At 39.0% G+C, this 16,313-nt stretch overlaps 1 protein-coding gene across 3 annotated transcripts in view; it reads right to left on the bottom strand.

The window, feature by feature from the left end:
* SLC13A1 (solute carrier family 13 member 1) overlaps window positions 1–16,313 on the bottom strand; it is a 57,078-nt gene that overhangs the window by 28,990 nt on the left and 11,775 nt on the right. The gene's annotated exons all lie outside the window — the stretch shown is intronic.

Raw genomic sequence — 16,313 nt, 5'->3', positions numbered from 1 at the left:
TAGGGTCTTAAGTGAAGCAGAAGATTGGAAGAGGAGACGTGAAGGTGTCTTTGAACTACAATCAGAAGCATCAAAAGGCCAGTTTATAAGGCAGATTTTAAAAATCTGTGTAACTTTTTATTATATGGATCCCTCATATGAGGATACAGACAAAACAGGTGCTCAGATTGCCAGTGTTGGGGACAAAGTTTCAGTTTCTGAAGATAGGACTTTGTTTTTACTAGGGAAGCAGCATTTCAAATATAACTGACAGGAAGGAATTGATTGACAACTCAAAGATGGAAAATAATTTGGTGGTGAAAGTAATCGTAAAATAACAGCCTTTGCTAATGCACTGAAAGAAATAATTGGGAAAACAGCTTTGACACAACTCAGAACTGAGCCTGAGACCTCCTGAGAAGATAATGTAAGGGATAGAGTTCAGGTGAACTGGTAGGTTTTGAAAGGGCCTATTCTAAATATATAATGGTAAACTATCCTACTCAAAGAGTTCAAAGACAGTGAGCACAGAGAGAAATTATGGTTCCTGCATCAGGAAAGGTTCAAATATCTGAAAATGCAAATGGAATTTTATGAGATCTGGGAAAAATGGCATGTGTCTGAGGACTGCTATAAAGGAACAAGATAAATATGGGAGAATAAATTCATGTAGATTCACATGTGAAATATATTTCAGTTGTAGATGTCAAGGAAAAATTTTGTTAAAATGTCAGAAGAAAGAAGAAAACAGAGGAGAGTAAAAGGATTTAATAAACAGAAGGGAAGGCAAAATGCAGACAGAACTAAGTATTCAACATTTTCTTTGCCTGAGTATTCACAAAGGTAAATGACAGTCAATTCTCTAATGAGATTAATTTTAATGAGATTAATTTTAATAAGGAAAAAGGAATGCAATATGGGCATGGTGCTGATGAGAGTGCTGAACATTTAGATTTAATATATGTATTCAAGTCAACAGTTCCAGATGAAATTCACACATAATTCATTGGTGAGAATTCATGCAGTAATCTGAGAACTTTTACAGTGTATTTGAATACTTTCTGATATGCCATATATTTGAAAAACTGTGGAGGATTACAAGTTTCTAACACATTGCTCAGGCATACATGGAAACGAAATATGGCTAATATATTTCAGGCAAACCGAATCTAATGTTCTTTTTCTTTTATGGGGCAACTAGCTTAGTAATCACATATCGAATATATGTATTTTATTTGATTTTAATACACCTTTTAGATGAACTAATAGAAATTCACAAACAAATGTAGAAGAAATGCTCTAGGGGGAAATTACATTTGAGTGCACAACTGGAAGGAAAAAAAAAAAAAAGAAAAAGAAAAGTTGTTCTTGAAGAGTACTTATGAATATTTCACATTCATACTTAAATGACATTTCATTTCAAATAGTGTCCTGAAGTGGTCTGTTCTGATTAATTTTCTCGCCCATATTTTCATTAGTTATTTCAATCAATCTAGCAATGGAGATAACAAAGCTTGTACACAAAAGTAATATATCCCAGCTCTTAGTGGACCAAAAATGCTGTTTTTATCCAATATTCCCAGACCATCATGACTATAGCAAAATGTTGCATCAAAATGGGCTTATGGATTTTAAAACTAAAGAAAGAAAGAGACTTCCAATACTCATCCAAGTGAATTATTCCTGATGAGGCAGTAGAAAATGGCCTACAGAATTAGCACCCAAATTCGCAAGCCTTTTTCCAGATCCCTGGTCTGAGATTTACAGTCAGCCACTAGAGATAATCAGAGCAAAACTGGGAGCTAAAAAGAAAGAAAGAGATGCCCTTCCATGTTTCTGCTGAGACACATTTCTGGAGCAGTTAAGCCTTCACAAGTAACCTGAGAATGGATCAACAGACAGATGCTCAGATAGATTATTATCTAGGTTATTAGGGAGAGAATGCATCTCTCCTGTGTGGGGATGCACTGGCAGATCAATTAAATCACAATGCTGCATACTCTAAGGCAAGTGTCGTGTACTTAGTGTGATGAAGGTGACTACCAGGTGGTTAGGAACTTATCCAGTAACCTGTGTCACTGCCCAAAACACTATCCTGGGCCTTGAAAAGCAAGTTCTGTGGTGGCACAGTACCCCAGAAAGAATCAAGTCAGGGAACTGTACTCATTTCAAAAGAACCTCATTAAGTCCTGAGCCAAGGAACACGGCACTGATTGGGTATACCACATTCTTTATGATATACCAGCCTCTGGGAAGATTAAATGATTCAATGGACTGATAAAGACCACATTGAAACATACAGGCATTGGGATGCAAATTTAGTAGTCAGAGGATCAGATAACCTACCAACCTAGTCCTGCCTCCTCCTCCCTCCCCCAGCCCCCCCATACCAAAACCTGTGGAAGGAGATAAGGTCCCCTTAGGGCATGAAGAGAACTGACTGGGAAAGATGGCATGTGTCCCTCTTCCCTTGGGTAAAGGCAAACCCATTAGTGGGATTGCTTTCGCTAAAAGACCCGTGTGCGCTTCATGGGTAATGTGGAAGGATGGGGAACCCTGGTGTGTACCTAAAGAAGATTAAACTTTGGGGGAAAATAGCATGTGATTTGAGTTATGTATAATCACAAATACTACAGCAGGAATCACATGAACAAACAGAGAATGAGCCCTGCAAGAAGCCAGGCAAGTGCACCAGTGACACAACCTGACCTGGCTTTGGTGTCCAATAGTTCAACAGAGCATGCTACTTCTCCTGTCCCGAGTGACCACTATATCAGATGGAGCCAAAGTCATGGAATAAAAAATGTCTTTAAATGGACATTTAAAGAAAAATTTACAAGTGTGGCCCTTAGAAGGAATGATATTTGCATGTATATCAAAGGACAGGAAAGAAGGTGGTTGTTAAAGAAGTATTGGATAGTGTGGGACCTAAGCATGATGTAGGTAGTGGTGAAGATTAATTGTACTGTGTGTGGCTGGGGTGGAATTAATTTTCTTCATAGCAACCAGTATGCTGTTGGATTTTGGATTTGTGAGTAAAACGATTGATAACACACCAGTGTTTTGGTTATTTCTGAGCAGTACTGAGCAGAGCAGAGCATCAAGACTTCCTACTTTTTCCCACTCTGCCCTCTCAGCAAGTAGGCTGAGGGTGTGGAAGTAGTTGGGAGGGGACATAACAAAAAGGATATTCCATGCCATTTGATGTCATATTCAGCAATAAAATCTGAGGGAAAGGATGTTTTGAGAAGACAGGCATTGCTCAGAGTCTGGCTCAGGATTGGTCTGCTTGGGTGAGATGGACAGTGATTGAATGCCTTTGCATTGCTTGTGTTTGTGTTGTGTGTTTTTGTTGTTGTTGTTGTTGTTGTTCTTTCCTCCCCTTTCCTTTGCTTACTAAACTATCTCCACCCATGAGTTTTCTCACTTCTGTTCTTCCTGTTCTCTCCCTTGTCCTTCTGCAGGGCACAGGGAGCAGCTGGGTGGTGCTTGGCTGCTGAACCAAATCAATCCACCACACCTTGCCAAAAGCCTTGTAAGTTATGTTGACGCTCTCCAACTTACTTTGCTTTTGTCTTTTGACCATCACAGATATAATGGCAATACTACTGTCCAAAACTAAAAGAAACACTTCAGTTACACAGTGATACCAGGGATTTTCAGAAGCATGCAGAATTTTAGTACACAGATCTGCAGGACATGATCCTTGGAAACATGGGGATAGAAAACAGGAAAAAAAAAAAAAATCCTTATCAAATGTTGAATTTATGGGATTAACAGGACACCTTTATAGAATGAGATGATAAGCAACATTTTACAGTAGCACTTCTAATCTAGCAGCAAAGCATTTTTTTATACCAATAAATAATTATTGTAATGGGAAGGCTATATCCTAATCACTACAAGAACTGTAAGGTGGGGTAAAGTATTGACCAAAGGGAAGAAATCAGTGGAAGAACAACCCAGGCAAAGTAACATTTGAAAAACAGCTTCTCAAAGGTTTTGAGTGATTTATGCTTTAAAAAAAAACAACATTGAGGATATTCACTGATAACAAAATTAAGAGGCGTTATCAACAATTTTTTTCATATAAGAAATTGAGAACTTAAATTCTGAAATTACCACATTCTGAAAATTGTAATGCAGAGAAGAAAGCTCCAGAAGTGGTCTGAGTGTGCACTGTGGTGGGATTTGCTTCTCCGAATTTTACAAGGACCTGTCTAAACTAGTTACAGTAACTTTTTTATTTTTTATTTTTTATTTTCCCCAATCTGTAGAGAGGTATAAGTACTCCCAGCCTGCTTAACTGTCTATGCCAGGCTGAGGTGAATTTCACTCTAAGATGTCTGTTTCTTTTCACTGATTATAAAAAGCCCTAGGCAAGCACGCTGGGGCAAGATATAAAGCTTTTACATGTCTGTGCTAGGACAGATGTGTTTAATCTTTTGACTATTTGGGAAAAACAAACAACAACAACAACAACAACAAAACCTTAGCTTTATGGAGTCAAGAATGACTGACTGCAAAAGACTTGGAGCACTGCAGAAAGAAATTTGGCTTGGGTCTTAAAAAGTTTGAACAAACAGGATATAGCATATATCTATCAAAAAAAAAAAAAAAAAAAAAAAAAGATTGCATTAGAATTTTAGAATTACTAACTTTATTATTATTGAAAAATTAATTTTACCTCACTCCTCATGTTTGCAACACCTCCAATTTTATTTGTGTATTTATTTACTGCTGGCAGGGATCACAGGGTTTCTTTTTTTGCCAGAGAAAAACTAAATATCTTTAGTACAAACCCAACATTGACTGACACATTTTGAAAGATGGCATTGAGAATAAATGTTTACTAAATGGAAAGCATGGAAATTAAATCATAAGTACTAATTTCCTAAGAACTTGCATATTCTGCAAGGCATTCAACCACCTCAGGAAATTTTGCCTGTCTGTTTCCCATTTTTACACCTTGTTATTTTTCCTGAAAAGCTTAAGAGCTTTTGGAACTGAAAATTTAATTTACATCCCCAGAAAGCACATTTGAAGAGAAAGAAGCTCTCCTTCTCCCTTCTTTTCTCCCTGTTACAGATATGAAAGTAGTAAAAACAATCAGTATTACGTTGAGGATCAGTGGTAGAATAGGGTGTGTATTCACAGGTGTTCCCACCACACAGGGCCTCCCATCAAATCAGTGAAGAGAAATGATGCTATGAATGTGCTGGGCCTTGATCAAGATTTTGTGAAAAACACAAAGGAATCAAAGCACCAGATGTTGGGAAAATGTAGTAGTGTATCTAAGATTTAGCACTTAGGGGTGTTGGTGGAATAAAATCACATCCTGAAGTGTTCCCATTTCTAAGTACATATCCAACATTTTGGCAAACAGCTGCTCCAACAAACTCTAAATGCCCTAAAAACCCTCTAAGTTAGTAAATCCTTATGGAAATGTGATTTGATGTATTTAAAACTCCTCCCACCACCACCCCTTGGTCTTTTTTATAACTGTCTCCTAAGGAACAGTATCTTCTAACCTTAGCAGAATACTATCAGGGACAATGTAATTTGTATGGAAAAGGGGGTAAACCAGCATGCAGAGCACACAGGGGAGAAAAAAAAAAAAAAAAAGAAAGAAAGAAAAAAAAAATAAGGAATTCTATTAGCATGCGATTCAAGACTCTGGATAACATGTGGCCTTAACCCAAACTAAGGATGGAAACTTCTGAAATAGTTTGGATGATGTATTCCTGTGATCTTGTCCTGATTTGCTAAAGGGTGGTAGTTAAAAAATACCTTCAAAGCACTCTTTTCCTTCTAATTTTCTTTGCATTTCTGCTCCTAAATTACAGAACTGCTGGGAAAATGATAGTTCTTTGGAAGAGATTATTGACAATGTTTGGAGAAGCAGTTCATAGAAACCAGATGAAATGTATTTTCTTCATATAGTGAGAAAAGAAGAGACACATTTCATACCTACATTCAGGCTGTATTTCTGAATGGACAGAATTTGACATGTGTTGAGTATGTTTCCAGACTTAGTGCATAAAAGCAAACAAAATAAAAAGAAGGAAAACACAATGACTTTAAACATTTTAAAGACTAAAATTTCACTATTCATTGTAAGCACAGTATATCACTCCTTTTAGTTTTGAATAGAAACCCACTGTGCTTGAAGGACATTCTTGCCACGATTTTTCAAGATGACCTATACTCACAGTCTTGTTCTTTGAATCAGTTCAAGTGCTTCAGCAATTACTGTATAATCTTTCTTCCTTCTGAAGCTGAATCCTCTCTTCTAATAATGCTAGATAGTGCTGAGATCCTCTGCTATATTCATTCATCCCAGTAGAATCCATTCCTATATGTCTTCCCACCAGAATCACTGGCCAGCAGCAAATATAGTGACATGAAGTAGTTTTTCCAAAACACAATTTACATGTAAACTACATATATATATTGCCTGTATAAATATAAAATACAAATGTATAATAATATAAATACAAATTATTTTAGAGCAATAAATAGCCCAGATAGTGGTCTCATACATGAAGCATACCCTGAAAGCTTGAAAAAGCCCGGTTACTTGAGACTCATTATACAAAGTCTGTATCTACATGAATTTGTTTCTCACAAACTCCTTGATAATGTTTATCTCCACCTCTGAACTAGCTGTAAACAAGTTAGCTTCAGAACTGGAAGCAAATTAGCTTCATCAGTGCATTTGGTAAATTAGTTCTGCTGAGAGTGTTTCCTGGCTGGAACTGATTCATTGTCTGTTATTTTATCAAGTACACAAGGATTTCTTTTGAATTGGCTTTTTATTTATATATATGTATGTATGTATGTATGTGTATATATATAAACACACACACACATGACTATTTTGCCTTCAGCTTTTTCTGTGACTTTTCCAGTTTTGAATTAAATCATTTAGGCACAACTCCTTTTTTGTTCCTTTTTTATTTATTTATATTTTTAAAGTATGTGGATTCTATGTAATTATACTCTTTGTCCCTATGCAGAGTCTTCACTTTTTCTGGTCTTTATTCAACACAACTTTTTCTTGTGTATGATCAATATAATGCAAAGCACCTTCTGATGGAAAACTGCCTTGTTCTTGTTTTCTTGCTTTTAGAAGGGAAAGCTTAAACCAAGGACAAGATCATTTACTGTTCGTGCTGTCTGTTCTGTAACAGTAAAAAACCAGTAAATTAGCCTTCAAAGTGACTGAAAAAAATACCATTTCTTTTAGTTATTAATATTGTTAAGTCATGAGGGTAGGGTTGTTGTTAAATTCATTCTGAATGCTACTAATGGGGCTGAGCTGATTACTTAAGAATAAATTAAATATTACAATCACAGACTTTGGGGTTGGTTTTTTTGCACACTGAAACACTGAGCTAGCATGTTTCTGAGGGAATTTGGCCTGTAAGATAAGTGGCTGGCACTGGTGAATGAATAAATCTTGACTTGCGTTCTGACTGAGTTTGCTTGTAAACTCAGAAGGTATTCTGTGGGAGTTGCAAAGATGATGCATTGAAAATCTGTTCTTATGGACAAAAACGCAATTCACAACTTTCAGTTCCTCTTTTCACAAAGCAAACCTAGCTAGTGTGTTTACCTTATTGTTTTCTCTTTTTTCCCACTTGCTTAGTATGAGGAAAAGAAGCATGCATCTAACAGTATTTTGCTGATTTGTCTGTTTGCATTTCAGGAGAAGTGTCTGTTATGACTGTAAGAGCACTGACCAAGAAGGAGCAATGAGTGGCACAGCCAGTGTGCTGGGAAGGTTGTTTTCTGCCCAGTGTAATGTTTGTCCAAAAGGGCCAACCATACCCTTGGTGTGCATCAGGCACAGCACTGTCAGCTGGTCAAGGGAAGGGATTGTCCTGCTCTGCTCTGCACTGGTGCAGCCTCACAGTGAGCACTGTGTATGGTTTTGGGTGCCACAGTATAGGGATATAAAACTGTTAGAGAGTGTCCAAAGGAGGGCTACAAAGATGGTGAAGGGTCCAGAGGGGAAGATGTACGAGGAGCAGCTGAGGTCCCTTGGTTTGTTCAGCCCAGAGCAGAGCAGGCTGAGGGGAGGCCTCATGGCGGCCTGCAGCTCCCTCACGAGGGGAGCGGAGGGGCAGGCGCTGAGCTCTGCTCTCTGGGGACAGCGACAGGACCCGAGGGAACGGCATGGAGCTGGGACAGGGGAGGGTCAGGCTGGGGGTTAGGGAAAGGTTCTGCACCCAGAGGGTGGTTGGGCACTGGGACAGGCTCCCCAGGGCAGTGGTCACGGCACCAAGCTGCTGGAATTCAAGGAGCATTTGGACAGTGCTCTCAGACAGATGGCCTGATTTTTGGGTGGTCCTGTGTTGAGCCAGGAGTTCGACTTGATGATCCATTCCTATGGGTCCCTTCCAAATCAGGATGTTATACGGTTCCATGATTCTATGATATTAACCAGGTGAGACTGATTCCACATACCTGAGCCCATCCTGGAAACCTGCCTGGGAAACCTGCTACTCAGCTTCCACAACTTCAGTTATTTACTTGTCTAGGAGCTCCCCTTTGAGTTTAGTATGGTCCTTTTGATGAAGGAACCACCATCCCTGCACTTTATGCAATATTTTGCTCCAACATCTTTCCAGAGACTTCACTGAATGTCCCAGGCTCGTGTACATAGTTGCCCAATGTGCTCCTTTTAAGGAAGAATCACTCTGCCTTGTGCTCTTGGCAAACTGTCCATGCTGGCAACCAATACATAATGGGAAATAAATAAATAAATAAAATAAAAAGAAAACTTTCACAAACTTTCCAGTTTTCTCCATATTAGTCTCAGTGACCAAAAAGACAATAGTATCATTCTTTAAGAAATGCTTCCTCTGATCTGCTGTCATGTGACTCTGGCACATAACAAGCACAGGAACACCAACCTTACATCATAGATCTAATTCACCATTTAACAACTTTCTGTCTCCCTAAAATTGAATCATAGAATCATAGAATTGTTTGGGTCAGAAGGGATCTTTAAAGATCACCCAGTCCAGCCTCCCTGACATGGGCACAGACATCTTCTTTAAAGATCACCCAGTCCAGCCTCCCTGACATGGGCACAGACATCTCTCACTAGATCACACTGCCCAAAGCCCGATCCAACCTGACTTTGAACAATTCAAATGGGGCATCCAGTGTCTCACCACTCTCAGAGTGAATAATTTGTTTCTTACATCAAAGCGAAATCTACCCTCTTTCAGTTTAAAACCATTCCCCCTTGTCCTATCACTACACTCCCTTCTAAAAAGTCTCCATCTTTCTTATAAGCTCCATTTAAGTACTGAAAAGCTGCAATATGTCTCACTGTAGCCTTCTCTTCTCTAGGCTAAACCCCAGCTTTCTCAGCCTTTCTTCAAAGAAGTCTGTTTTCCTGCCTTTCCTGCTTCATTTCTTACACATGGGAATTGAGAGCTCTTGTTCTTTATGAAAAATATCCTTAAAGAGCTGCCTATGAAGAAAGTATGATTTCCATGTTTATGCTTATGCTTTAGGCCATGTAGTTTGTGCTGTATGAACCCTCCTTCATCAAGAGGACCATTATCTTTAACCTAGAGAGGATCTGCATGGGCAAATCTTTTTATCAGAACAGACACTCCCAAAGTCTGGTCGAGTATGTGTGCATACAAGTGGCTAACTGCCATGCATGGCCTAATGGTCTGCTGGAGTTTTAGTACATACGCTTCAGACTTCTCCCCACTCAAAGGTATACGCTCCTCATGTAATAAAGTGACAGAGCCCATTCTAGAGTAAATATGAATTTGTAAACCTCTTCAGAGCATGAGGTGCTAATAATACTCTCCTAGATTACACAACACAAGTTTGGCAATTAGTATCAAAATATGTTTGTGAAAGTAGTTCATATTTTTTTCAGCAGACAATCTGAGCTAGAAAAATTCAGGTGCCACCTGATTAAACACCATCCTATGCTTTTGATCTTTATCATTTTGGAGGATATATTTTGTTTTAAAATTAATGGCATGATATGACTCCCAAAAAAGAGCTTTATTTTTTGAAAGGCTGCATGTTTCAGCTCATACAGAATGCAAAATAAGCAGGAAAAAAGTCTGCCTAGATTGGCACTGTTGACTATAAAATATGGCTTTGTTTGCAGGGGGCTCTCCTTCATGACAGAAAAATCTACTTGATGTGGTCTTCCATCAACTAAAATTTGAGTCATATTGAGCATTGTACCATAGTGATATGTGCTGGGAAGCAATATGAGAAGGGAAAATATTTAAATCATTTCATCAGATGTTTGCTAGCTTAACAGCTTTTTGTTGTTTAATTATTTCAAGTGATGACAGCTAACTGGAAGTGGTATAATTATACTTTCTGCAATTGATGTTGTCTGTGCGTTGATGACATGCTAATGTTATCAGCCATGCTGACTTTTGTCTGAGATGACTGATCAGTTTGTGTTACTGTTGAGGAAAGAACTTAATCAGGCAAAACCACTGACTATTATCTTTGATTTATACTCAGAACAATGTTCAACTTCCACTTCCTTGGAAGAACAGAGGAAGAATTATTACAAAGAAGAGTCCTACATTCATTTTGGGGAAATACAAAATTGAATCAAGATAGTTTGTAAAAAATGGGTGTAAGAAATTTTAACTGATCAATGTCACTGAGTAAAATTTCTTGGAGTAATTATCCTTAAATGATCACTCCTAATCTTTTTTTTTTTTTTTTTTTTTTTCATTTTACAGTCACTAATAACTTTAGCAGTTTGCCTTGTTCCATAGAAGATAGTTTTTGTTCAATTTTATTAATATACTTTAAAAGACATAAGATTTATTTTTCTCCATCAAATTTAACCTTGTGAGAAAATAAATATTGGTGTTTTTTTACGTTTGTTTCAGTATTCCCAAGAGCTATTATATTGATCAACTTTCTATTATATTACCTACATGCTCTCCACACTTATGCCATAGGAATTTAATTCTATTTTATCTTCTTAGTACAGATTTTTAGAATTCTTTATTAGATCTTCTCCTGCCTTGGCTCCAAACTTGAAATTAATAATTTATTCTCCAAAATGGTGTATGTTTTTCATAAACATCCATATGCAAAATCACATAAAAAATAAAATCTTACAGTGCTTAGCTATGTGTAAAGTTTTGACTTTGTAAAACTTCTGAGTTTTGAAGTATATCTTCTCCTCCAATAATCTTATGTACTTGTCATTATAAAGTTTATCAAACTGCTAGATGAGCTCATCCAAAATATTCGCATTGACAGACATATATTTTAGCTAATCTTCAGTCCAGTTTCTCTCAACCCTTCCTTCAGTTTTCAGTCATCCTGTGTGTCTTTTCCTGTGACAAGGTTATCATCAACAGTAAAATCGGAGCAGTCATTTAAGTTTATATGGTCCTGAGAATATTTCCTTTTCAGAGCCACACCAAAGACGGGTTTATCTTAATCAAGATTTTACTTCCTAATCTTTCACTAATTTTGGACAATAAACACACAGACATGTTTACTCAGGGATTCTTGGTAATCCAGACTCTCTCAAAAAAAATATCTATGAAATCTAGTAGCAAAACAAAGCACACAAGTACTCCCATCTCCCCATGCAGTAGCAACAAACAAGACTTAAAGTAAAATTGTCTTGTGCAGTTTGGGGGCTATCTGAAGATTTTTTTATTTTATTTTATTTTTTTAACTCTTTCAGTGGGAGCTCTGTCAGCACCTAATAAACGTGATACAAGCTTGGCACCTTGGCACTTGGTTGAGTGTCTTCTGTGCAGCCAGGAGGCTGAGTGCTTTGCTGGTAGTCAATGTGATCACGTTATGTGCCCTAAATCAGGCAGTTCCAGTGAAAGGGAACAGGCTCATGAAGCAAGACACTGCTTGGAGGAGAGAGTAAAATGCTAGCGCACACATCATACCGTCAGCCGCATTCAGCATAGCGAGGAATTTTTCTGCTAACAAAGTTGATTAAAGTTCAGGCTGAAACTGCAGCAGTGAGAGAAGGCTGCAGATACAAACTTCCACTGGGGTGGGATGGAGACTGGCTCTGCTCTCATCTTCGCAGCTGTGTCTGCATAGATTCATAGATTGTTTTCAGTGTTATCACTGGGACTACCCAAAGAATTAATGGAGTGTTAATGGAGTGTTAGCAAAAAAGTCATCTGTGCAGTAATTTTTACAATGGCTAATTCTACTTAGATGAAAAGTGACCAGATGTAAATTCTGTTATACCCACAGAACTAATCTGCATGAATTAACAAGTCTTTACCTTAAATTAGCTAAACAAAGTGTTTGCAACTCAGTATTTTACAAGAAGTTTCACTGAATTTAAAAGTAATTCCCCTAACATGTTATGAGATAGGCAACATGAGATTTCCTGTGCTATGCTGCAAGTGTTTTTTCTTTCAAGAAAACTGTTTATTGTGGGGTACAAGAGCAGTCACATAGCAAGAGAGAATATTTGTGTCAGTGTTATTTAATCAGCAGTGCAGGAAAACATAAATTTCAATTGAAACATATATTTCCAAGAAAACATATTTAACTAATCAAAGACTGAAATCCAGACGTAAAAACTCACCATAGAATTACAGGATTCTCTCTGCATCCAGTAATGTATTTATCAATATAATAAAGCAAAAGTACATAAGAGAAAAAATATTAGTAATTGCTTAACCACTAATATTTTCTTTTAAAACAGACCAAATACAGAAATCAGGTCCTGAGTTGTTCTGAACCATATTTTAAGGCTCTTCCAATTTGCATCATTTGAAATTGAATCAGTATTGAAATCTAACAGCCTGAAAGATCAGGGAGTACTTATCATGAGGTTTGGTTAGCACCCACCCATTCTCCCTTATTCTGAAATAATTACTTATTTCAAGTTCAAAGCAAATGATAAATTAATATTGTAGGGCCATGCTGGTTTTGTGGAAAGAGTCAGAATTCTTCTTAATTATGCCTAACAGCATACATGAAAACCACAGAAAAATGATATTACTTTGTTATTAGAAGTAATTCTGAGCCTGTACTTGAAACCTTAAGATGTTTTAAGAGTTTCTTTTTCCCTGTGTGTGCATTTCACATCTTCAGCAGTCGTTCACTGAAAGCCTATCCATGTCATCCTTTGAAGCCAACAGGAGCTCTGAGTATACAGTGGTGCCAGCACCTAATAAATAACAAATCTGTTCATCAGTTATATTGCAGAACTAGGGGACATTCACATCCCCCCCAGAATTCATTATGATGGAGGGAAAGAGAGAAGCTGTGGCAATTCCCCACAAAAATAACTGTGTAAGAAAAGCTGTAGGAGCAGGAGCTAGGACGTTTGAAATATGCTGCTTAACTGGACACCATCCAAAGTCTTGAAATGTTCTGCAGAAGCCTCTTGGTCCTTGTGATGTGTTTTCATTGAGTCCTCAGCGGGATTCTGCAGGACTTGGACTCCTGGCAGAGCCTGGAGCTCCCCGGCTCCCAGCCAGCTCAGCCACGCATAGCTGAGCCTCCAGGCTCCAGGGTCAATGGACACTCACAAATATCCATCAGCGGTAGGCAAGGCTTCTCCAACAAGTAATTTCAACATAACTTCGGAGGCAGATCTACAACATGTCTGCTATTACCTCTGTGCAGCAGAGATGAAACAGGAATGAACTACTGCTCCTTTACCTGAAGGAGGGTGCATACGCTAGGGATTGCAGTATTGTTAAGAGTGACACATAGAAACTTGCTCAGGTAGTTTAAATTTTAAGCAGCAGCCAATGCCAACAGATGGACAACTGAATTTTGGAAACACCTTATGTCTTCGATGGCTCCCCTCCCCCCCCCCCCCCCTCCACCCCCCCTTAATTTCTAACCTGCAGCATTTTTAGCTCTTAGTTTATTTTCGTTCTGATTCAAAGCAAAGGTAAGTTTTGATATTAACTTCTCCTGTGAACTGGAAACACACTGCCGTGGCCAGCTCTACTGTTCCACTCCAGTGACCTACTTGCCTGGAGGATCTGCTTAGGCCAAGGAATTCAGATCACCAGATCTAGTGGGTGTAAATTAGGACACAAAGCATAGTTAACATATCAGAAAACAGAAATGTCTTTTGTGTCTTATAAATCAATAGTATCAATTTTCATATGAAAGATTTTATTAGCCATGTATTTCCAGTTCCCAAGAAAATATGAAGGAGAAGGAGATACATTACAACTCCAAAAACATGTAAAGCTTGGCACTCTGGAATTCCTTATTGAAATTACTTATGGAGAGACATTAATCACTGTGCCCTCCAACTTGGCTTCAGGTCACGACCTTTACTCTTAATCTTTGCAAAGATTAACATCCAGCCAACTTACATATATAGCTCTGTAAAAGATTTACAGACTGAGATTGTAGGAATGAGCTCTAGACATCCTTGCAATCTTCCCCTCCTGGGTCTTGCAAATTAAATTCTGGATTACGTTCTTTTTCACCTCACCCCCTACAAAATTTTCATCCAGCCATAGTGGAATAAAATAAATAAATAAATAAATAGTAAGACTTCTTTAGAACAGGGTCCTGTTTTTCTAAAGCATGTCCTGAATGATTGTTACTTTACCTATGATTAGGCAGAAGGAAATACTTCAGAAGAAGAGATTGTATTTGTGTATGCTGATAGGTAGCAAAGTAACAGCAGCTCCCAAGGGCTGCATTCTTACAAAGCAAACTAAACAGCAGCAGCTTAAATTAAGATCTTGGCTAACTGTTGGATACACTTTAAACAAATTGTCCGCATTTTAATGAAATTAACCCTTTCTTCCCTTTTCTGTTACATCAGGCAACAACTTTCACAGAAAACAAACAAAAACCCCACCATACTATCCCTGATCAATTTCCCTTATGTTCTGAAAAACATACGTCCTACCTGAGTCAACAGTTTAAAATCCCATTATAACATGCCTGTTCGTTCAGTACACAAAAGTACTTCTGGAAAACTAGAACAACATTTCCAACTCTGGCACTCAAGGCCATCCTGCCACTGTACCAACCACTCACACTCACTATATCCAGTCCCTGGAGGGGGGTGACACACCTCCCGTGTTCTCACCTCAGCCTCCTCTACTGAGGTTGGCACAGCCCTAAGCTGGTTTATCCCACACATGGGACATCAGCCCCAATTGTCAGTGCCCAAATAGCCAAATTCCTCCTGCCTGCCCACAGCTGTGGGCAGTGGTCCCAGTCAGGAGGAGGGATGGTAGCCTGAACTAAGGTTTACGAAACCAGATCCATCTCCTCTTGCTGCTGAGGCTGAGACAGTTTTCAGTGGATATTTCTGCTGTGTGGGTTAACAGCATCCACGTCCCATTTCATTTAGGGTCCTCATGCTCTGGAAGCAGACCGACAGCAAGCACCATCAATACACTGCAGCCAAATGTGCTACAGGTGGCGATGACAGCTGGCCCTTACAGGATATATACGCAGTGCGTGTCTGCAGACACACACCCATTTCCCAAGGTATTCTGAAAAACGATAACGGGGGGTTAATGAGACTTTCTGTCAGATTCTGGAAAACTCTCTCCTGGCTAATCAAGCAGTCTGTAAATTCCTCTGTCACAAGGTCCAATGCTTCCACATTCCTCCACAAAGTGTCAGGGTGATCTAACAACAGGAAGTCTGCAGCTGCTGGTTGCAGAGCAACCAAGGAGAGAAGCACTGCATTACGCCGATTTGGTCTTCAGCCAGACTCAACTTTGTGTTGCTGGGGCTGGGGAATAGCTGAGCACAACTGGGTGAGGAGACTGAAAGCTGTCCTCAGCTTTGGAGTTCCCTCCCTAGGCCAGTTCCCTAGAGCAGGCTCCTCAAAGGCAATCAAAAGCCTCTAAGACTTAAAAAACAAACAAACAAAAACAGCTAGATATGACATTAATAAAATAGATTTTTATACATATCTCCCTCTCTGACTCAGTCCTTTATTCTGGGCTTGGTTCAGAGATCTTTGTGGCTTCCTGTCTGCAGGAAATTTTGCACAGTCCCTGGTGATGTGGAGAGGCTTCCCCCTGGCCCCGCAGGGCTGGCTCAGTTCCTCACAGCACTTTCTGTCTCTGAGCTGTAGGTTCCCAGCCCTGTGTTAGGTTCCCTCACTACCGTTCACTTGGCCTCAAACTTTCCTCGTCCTGATGCACTCTTGCTCTGGAGCAATTTTCCCCACCTTTCCTTCTTTCCAGTTGGCTGCAGCTGCCCTAGTCCAGTTTCTATTTAAAGAAGCAGCATGGAAACAGCACTACCAACAAATCAGACCTCAGAGCTGCCTGGCTCACAGCTTTTCAACAGCACTGTCCAAATGGCTTTTTGGTGGC

Source organism: Oxyura jamaicensis, chromosome 1 (genome assembly GCF_011077185.1).
Source record: "Oxyura jamaicensis isolate SHBP4307 breed ruddy duck chromosome 1, BPBGC_Ojam_1.0, whole genome shotgun sequence".
In the NCBI taxonomy this organism is placed as follows: Eukaryota; Metazoa; Chordata; class Aves; order Anseriformes; family Anatidae; genus Oxyura; species Oxyura jamaicensis.
The sequence above is the reverse complement of the archived record's forward strand: the minus strand, read 5'-3'. Positions and strand labels throughout refer to the sequence as shown.